This window comes from Mastomys coucha, unplaced genomic scaffold (genome assembly GCF_008632895.1).
Source record: "Mastomys coucha isolate ucsf_1 unplaced genomic scaffold, UCSF_Mcou_1 pScaffold22, whole genome shotgun sequence".
NCBI lineage: Eukaryota > Metazoa > Chordata > Mammalia > Rodentia > Muridae > Mastomys > Mastomys coucha.
Window position 1 is genome coordinate 216,876,511 of NW_022196905.1, and position 7,421 is coordinate 216,883,931.

At 39.1% G+C, this 7,421-nt stretch overlaps 1 protein-coding gene and 1 long non-coding RNA gene across 2 annotated transcripts in view; one reads left to right on the forward strand and one right to left on the reverse strand.

The window, feature by feature from the left end:
* Ttc29 (tetratricopeptide repeat domain 29) overlaps positions 1–7,421 on the forward strand; it is a 189,873-nt gene that overhangs the window by 169,698 nt on the left and 12,754 nt on the right. The gene's annotated exons all lie outside the window — the stretch shown is intronic.
* Positions 4,891–7,421, reverse strand: part of LOC116069610 — a 21,132-nt gene continuing 18,601 nt past the window's right edge. The window contains exons 2-3 of the long non-coding RNA XR_004110066.1: positions 6,574–6,718; positions 4,891–5,277 (exon numbers count right to left, since the gene is read on the reverse strand). This is a non-coding gene — a long non-coding RNA (uncharacterized LOC116069610). The remainder of the gene's footprint in view (positions 5,278–6,573; positions 6,719–7,421) is intronic.

The following is a 7,421-nucleotide window of genomic DNA, read 5'->3' on the forward strand; positions in this document are numbered from 1 at the left end:
TGTGATTCTGGGATCCTGGGATCCTGGTCTTGTTAGATCACCTGGGAGTGTGGCTTTCTCTGTGTGTTATGGGACTGGGTGCGGAGCTTGTGCCCAAGGTCTGCTCAGAACACTAACCCAGACTGACCGGAAGGAACCCGAGTCACTGGGCTGGTGGAGTTCCTGTGTGCCTAGTCCCGCTGGTCCCAGTTACTTCTTGGGACAGATGTTGGTTCCTGCTCACCTCTGATCCTGGGTATGTCAGAGTGCCTGGGAGTGGAGCTTCCTCTGGGTGTTGTGGGACTGTCTGCAGAGCTTGCGCCCAAGGTCTGCTGTGGACCCCAGCCCAGACAGACTGGAAGGAACCCAAATCACTGGGCTGGCAGAGTTCCTGTGTGCCTCCCATGTTATTCTTAAAATACTAAGTGTTCATATTCTCCACATATTGTTTTTTAAAGGTTGATAAGTTAAAAATGGATATCTGAAGAAATATTACACTTAGTAAAATTTGCAAGGAACTGTGGTCAATGGCAAATACGCACACCCCAGTGAGCACCATTACAGCTGGACAGTATTCACATTAAAGAAATTACCATGTAGATACCCGACTTCTTTCTCTAGGTAAAATTCCTATGATCTGCTAGGCGTGGTGATGCACACCTGTAGGTTGAAAACATATGCCCATACCACATTCAAGCCCACCTACATGCCTACACAGAGATGTTTATAACAGATTTATCCTTGAAGACAAGATCGTGGGAACACCCAAAAGTGTACTCTAAACTATAGAACTGGGACGATGATGTATCCGTGGGCCCATGAGTCGGAACAATGGACCACTGTGGGTAGTGGTAGCAGCTGTGCATGACAGGACACATGTATATGATAGGGATAAGGAATTCTTTCTGCTCAGTTTTGTTATGAGCCGAAATGGCTCTAAAGAAAATTGGTCTATTTAAGAAAAGAGAGCATGATGCCCGGTGTATACTACATTTGTACAGAAATATGAATATAACGTGCTGACATCTGTGCAAATAGAAAGCATAAATATGTACTCTTTTGTATATGAATAGAGATTCTTTATCCTTTTAAAATGCACAGACTGTTCTGAAAATAATGTGCTCAAACAACAGCAGCATTTGCCTCTAGGGGAGAAACAATAGGAAACTGAGGGTGGAAACATCAGACTCTTCCATTGGCATCCTTTAAGAGCAGTGTCCCATACTTATACCTCATCTACACAAGCGATAACTAACCTTGAGAGTGAGGCATATGATGTACGAGGGATAATTACTGATTTCTAGGGACCCACTGTTTACTCTTTCATAAAAGATCTAATAAAATTTTTCCGTAATTTCAATACACAGGGACCATTCTATTCATTTTCTTCCCATAGTTCAAAACCCTTTACTGTTTATGTGACATATAGTTTAGCAGAAGTGGTCTCACGGAGTCCCCAGTGGTATGGATAAGGCAGTAGGCACTTAAAATTATTCCAAATAAATTTGTAAGCTATCGTAGTGAAAAATACCACCCAAGCCTGAGCAAAATAACAAATGCCAAAGAGAAAGGAAAAATCTTATGGTATTTAAATGTGAAAAATGTTAACAGAAATATACTTAAATATAATAAATATTTTTTAAAGAACAGGACAGCCTGAGTACGAAAATATAACTGATCAGAGACTGTGCAAGGAAAAGACTTTTTTTTTTTTTTTTTTTTTTTGGTTTTTCGAGACAGGGTTTCTCTCTGTAGCCCCGGCTGTCCTGGTACTCACTCTGTAGACCAGGCTGGCCTCGAACTCGGAAATCCGCCTGCCTCCGCCTCCCAAGTGCTAGGATTAAAGGCATGCGCCACCACCGCCTGGCTAGGAAAAGACTTTTAAGGACAATTTGGATATTAAAATAAAAAGGCTTTCATTGAAGTTCACACTCAGTTTACTTTCTGCCCTAATATGTGTTATGAAATGCCCCAAATTTGGGGACATATGAACTAAAATTTAAACTACATATAGTACATGGATTTTTAAATCAGAGATTAAATTGTGTGTGTGTGTGTATGTGTGTGTGTGTGTGTGTGTGTGTGTGTGTGCCGGAATGTGATTTTGTGTACCATATATGTGCAGGAGCCAGTGGCAGCCAAAAGAGGATATTGGATCCTCTAACTGGAACGCATGAGCTGTATGCTGGGAGCCCAAGTCCCCTGACAGAGCGGCCAGTATTCTTAGCTGCTATGCCACCTTTCCTGTCCCTGGTGTCCAGGTCTTCATTCCCAATGTTTCAGGTTAGAAAATGCTAAAAATGATACAGGTCATCATCTTAATAAAAGATGGCAAAAGGATAGAAATATAAATACAATGGCATTCTTGGGGTTAAAATATTATCATTTTTTCTGAATTTATTTAATTGACATGAGATTATCCAGAGTCATTTTCCCTTAGCTGTCATCGTTGAATGCAGTGTGTTATAATTGGTAATTCCACCCCATTCATAATACTGTAATTTGTATAATGTCTTTCTACATAAAGTATTTTTGGTTTTAAGAGATGATGTTTTTCTTTCTTAACAAAACCTTGGAAGGTCAGACACGAAGGCCAGTCATGTTCACAGGAGGGGTCAGTAATCTTCCAACTCCTGGTGTCCCTTCCTCCTCCTGTGTGTGTTCCCAAACACTGCAGTCCCCTAGTTATTGTGGAGGGCACCTCAATACTTCCTAACCCTTTAAAGAAACTGAGCCATGAAAATGGAGGTATTTGTATATCTGAAACCTTTCATTATGAGAGAAAGCAAAGACTTGTTTTAAGTTATTTGAAAAAGTTGAACACTAAAACATATCATTCTTCTCTGAAGCACTTCAGAAATTGGGACTAGATATTTTCTTACTGATTCATAAGATGACCAAATAAAATATTCAACAGAAAAACAAATTCTACAAACCTCCTTCTGCCAAGCTTGGTGGCTGTGTTTGTAATCCTGATAGTGAGAGGCTGCAGTAGAAGGATCCCAATGTTGAGGTCAGCCTGAGCCACATACTGAGAAGCTGTAACAAAAACAAGAAGAGAAACACGTATATGACTTAAATCTACTTCCTACATACTTCCTAGATTGCATATAGAATCTGTCTCAAGCAAAATTTTAAGAGCTTTGTTTTTCCCATACAACTTTGTATTGTCATCTAAAATTTTAATAGATATATTTATTCTGTCTTTCAACAGACATAAATAAATAAGGTATATACGGTGTTTAAAACATTATACACAGTACTGTAGGTAGAAAGGTCAATATGTGAGTTAAAAATAGAAACATCTATAATCTGGAAGTTTTTCTTTAAAATGTTGATTATAAACCTGTGTTCAAGCCAGAAGACATTTTTAAGTGACCTCTAATGGAGCTAGAGAGATGGCTTAGTGATTTAAAACCTGTACTTTTTCTTTCCAAGTTCAGTTTATAGCATCCATGATGGGTGACTTAGAAACACCTGCAACTGAATGGTCTCTGCACACATCTGAACTCACAGGCAAAGATATGCACTCACAGGCATATGCCCATGCATAGACATGCACTCTCATGCACATGCACACATCTACACTCACAGACACATGCCAACACATTGATATACACATATATACAGCACTAAAGATTATGTAAAATATTTCATTAAATGACCACTACTTATATATCCATAAATAAAATCATAAACATACATAAAATGGGTGTTGGATGTTCTAATCAATAAATCCTTCTGTGGTTTTTTTAAACATTTTACCCATCTATGCTATCAAAGCATTTGAATACCAGTGGAAAACCCAGGTGTGCTCCTGAGTTTGTAGTGCATTTACATGAACTCAGTGAATGTCAATAACTGTTTTAGAAGTATGGGCCTTCTACTGAATGAAATTACTTTAATAAGTTAAAATTCATAGCATATAAATTTCCTTTCTTTCCTGAAGATTATACCCTGATTTAAGATGGCAGACTCGAGTCTGTTTCCCCACACATCAGCCATGCCTCTGCATCCATCCAGTTTGAGCTGTGCTATGAAGGGTCCTCTGTGCCACAAGTGTGCCTTCCTCCCTAAGGGTGCTCAGTGGCCAGAACCACCTAGTCAACACAACCCACGTCACGGCTGGAAAAGTGACCGCCATCTCTCAATAGTGCTGTAGTGAGAAAGCTCTTGTCTTATCCTGATACAGGTGAAATTTAAAACAAACAAACAGACAATGGTCAAGCAAAAAAGAAAAAAAAATGTTGGCTTTGCTTCTTGGGCCTCAAGTCTGAAATGGCCATAATGGCATTTTGGAAGATTTTGTATATGGTTTTAATTTCTCTTTAACTTTACTTTCTCCAAAACAGAATAGAGGACTGCCCTCCCTCATGGTATCCTGGCTTTAAGAATGTTGTTTCATCTATATTTAAAGACCAACCCTACACTTGTTGTGTGTAATTGCTGCTTTGTGTAACATAAGAAAACTCTGTGATACAATGCCCCATGAATTAAGAAGGTCGGGATGGAGAATAAGAGATGTTTTCACAGACACCTGTTCACATTAATGCCTTGTGTAGGTGGGCCTTTGAGGGATTTTTCCTTAATGCAACAAGAGTGCACCGTTTCTGCTTCAGAAATCGTTTCCGCCGTCGTTAAACCGATCATGTCAAAAAGTCATATTACATAAGGGCTTAGTGTGCACATTAGTGCTTTACATCTGAGTCTTCCCAAATCCCTTTTTGATCATTCTTATATTGAACAGATCTAGATTGATTTCTTCAACACTTGTTTATGGTATTTATTTTGCTATATCTAGGATTCAAAGCCAAATTAACTAGTGTAATTCATTTTCTGAGTGTTAGAAAAAGCCCCCACTACCCCTAAACACATTCATCTAGGGCTTAAAAATAAAAATTTAGGTGAAGATGGTGTAATAAGTGGGTCGATTTATTCAATCACAGAGCATAAAAACATTAGCCCTGGGACAGCCCTTCCCTCTGAGTGCTTCAGCTGGCAAGCCACACTTGTGTGGCACCAAGTGATTTGCATTTTTAGAGAAATTTCCTGTATGCATTGGAACTCCAGTGAAAGCATGAATAAATTGCCCTATTCCCTCCTCCTCTGACTTCATGATGCTGAATCCACCAGGAGCTGAGTTAAAATACGATGAAATAAAGGTGAGTTACAGGATGCGACCCGAGATTAGGTGTCCCCCAGCTCAGCTGTCACCACAAACTGATTGACGGTTTTAGAAGAGTTGCCTTGAGTGTCTGACTTTAGTTGTTGTTATTGTTGTAAGTGCTGAAGTAGCCTCTAAAACACAAGGAATTAAACAATTAACAGGCAGCCAGGACCTGAATAAGCTTGTTGGCAGCTCTTCTTGCCACAAAGTCAAGTAAATCAACCTGGCTAAACCCAACTCACCTACGCGGATCTATGGACATAGGTCTGAATCTCCAACAAGTGTTTCATCAGCTATGTGAGACTTAAAGAAGTTAGCATTACCACTGGCCTTCTGTGTTCCTCGTCTATAAATGAATAGCTACTGTAGGGGCTGAGAAGTTTAAATAAAATGCTAGCCGCATTCCTAGAACAACATATGTTCTTGGCACAGGGAAGCACTTCATTACTGCCTCTGTTCTCAAAGCATCCTGGGACTCCTACATCTCCTTCCCTGCCTTTTCCTGAGCACACTATTCTCCCCTAGTGTTAAGCAGTTGAGGGCAAGGTTATGTAAAATAATGATTCTCAAGCCGAAGTTACCAATTGCTGTCTTAGGATTCTGTCCCGATTGCTGCATCAAAATTGATCTCTGAGAATCTGCTCTGTTTCTGTTTGTTTGTTTGTTTTGAGGGGTCTAATGGATCTCCAGCTAACCTTGAGTGTCAACAAGAATGACTTCCAGCTCCTGTGCCTCTTGAGTCCACCTCCCAAGTGCTGGGACTGCTAGTGTGCCCCTCAGTGCTTGATTACTGTGGGGCTTCATGTACACTAGGCAAGCATTCTGTCAACTGAGGTACATCCCCTAACCTGAAATTCTGCAGCTAAACAGCTCCCTAAAAAACTCCAGATACTGTTTGGATCAGCAGTTCTCAACCTGCTTTTTACCCTTTGGCAGTCGGACAACCGTCTCCGAGGGATCGCCTAAGACCATTGGAAAACACAGATATTTACATTAGGATTCATAACAATAACCAAGTTACAGTTATGAAGAGCAACAAAAATAGTTTTATGGTTTGGGGGTCACCACAACATGAGAACTGTTTTAAAAGTTCACAGCATTAGGAAGGCTGAGAACCACTGCTTTAGATTGCAAATAATACGCATTGCCTGGACAATGTTTTTTTTAATAATTTAACTTATCATAGGCATTGCTTTACATAGATTCATTCATTCTTATAAATATAAATAAAGAAAGAAATGGGGCTGGAGAGGATGGCTTATCAGTTAAGAACACTGACTGCTCTTCCAGAGGTCCTGAGTTCAATTCCCAGCAAACATATAGCCGAAGACAACTACAGTGTACCCAGATACAAAAAGTAAATAATTAATTCTAATACATAAATAAATAAATAAATAAATAGGAATCTATAAGGTTTAGACTCTTACTTTTGGTAGAAAAATCATTTTGGTTTTCAAATGAAAGATATTTCCAGGAACCACTTTGCTGCTCCTGAGATCCATGTTTACTTGACTTCTTATACTGGGACGAAAGACTGTATGTACAGTAGCTTTTCTTTGAAGATCTTGCTGCCTATTGGAATATTCAGTTTTTACAAAAACTTCATTTTACATTTCTGGATTATTCATTTAAGATTTCTGTCTGATGGATGTATTTATGCATAAACTGTGTTAATGGTTTCAGCTACCCCACTTGTTTCCAAACTCATCATACTGTGTAAATTTAATGTATTTTAGTCATTCATAATTCTAGTAAGTAGCTATTGAAAAAATTTCCTAAATAATAGTTTATTCTAAAATAGCCTATTAGTGGGATTTATGTGTTTTCCAATTTCTGTTGTTTCATAATGAAACTGTAGAAATATAAATGTAGCTAGTAATACTTGACCTCATGCTAGGTGGATCGCACTTCCCACAACTTGTCCGGGGAAAATTATGAATAAAAATGAAACAGTCCTTGCTTTGAATTCATTCACTCATTCTTGAACTTTGGGGAAATATAGAAAACACATGAATTTTCAAATCAATGTTTAGAGACAGAGTTTCTCATTTTCAGATCTGAGGGATGTTAATTTGCAAATCTTTTTAACCAACATAATTGAAATATATAAGCTAAAGTGTAAAACAAAAGTCACAACAACCACACGGGTTGTTGCCACACATGTGGTATTTCCCATTGATCCAAGTTTGTGCCATCAAACTTGCGTTCCTTCTCCCCCACTCACCCCACCCCATCCCCCACCCACCCCACCTCATCCCCTACCCATTCCACCCCA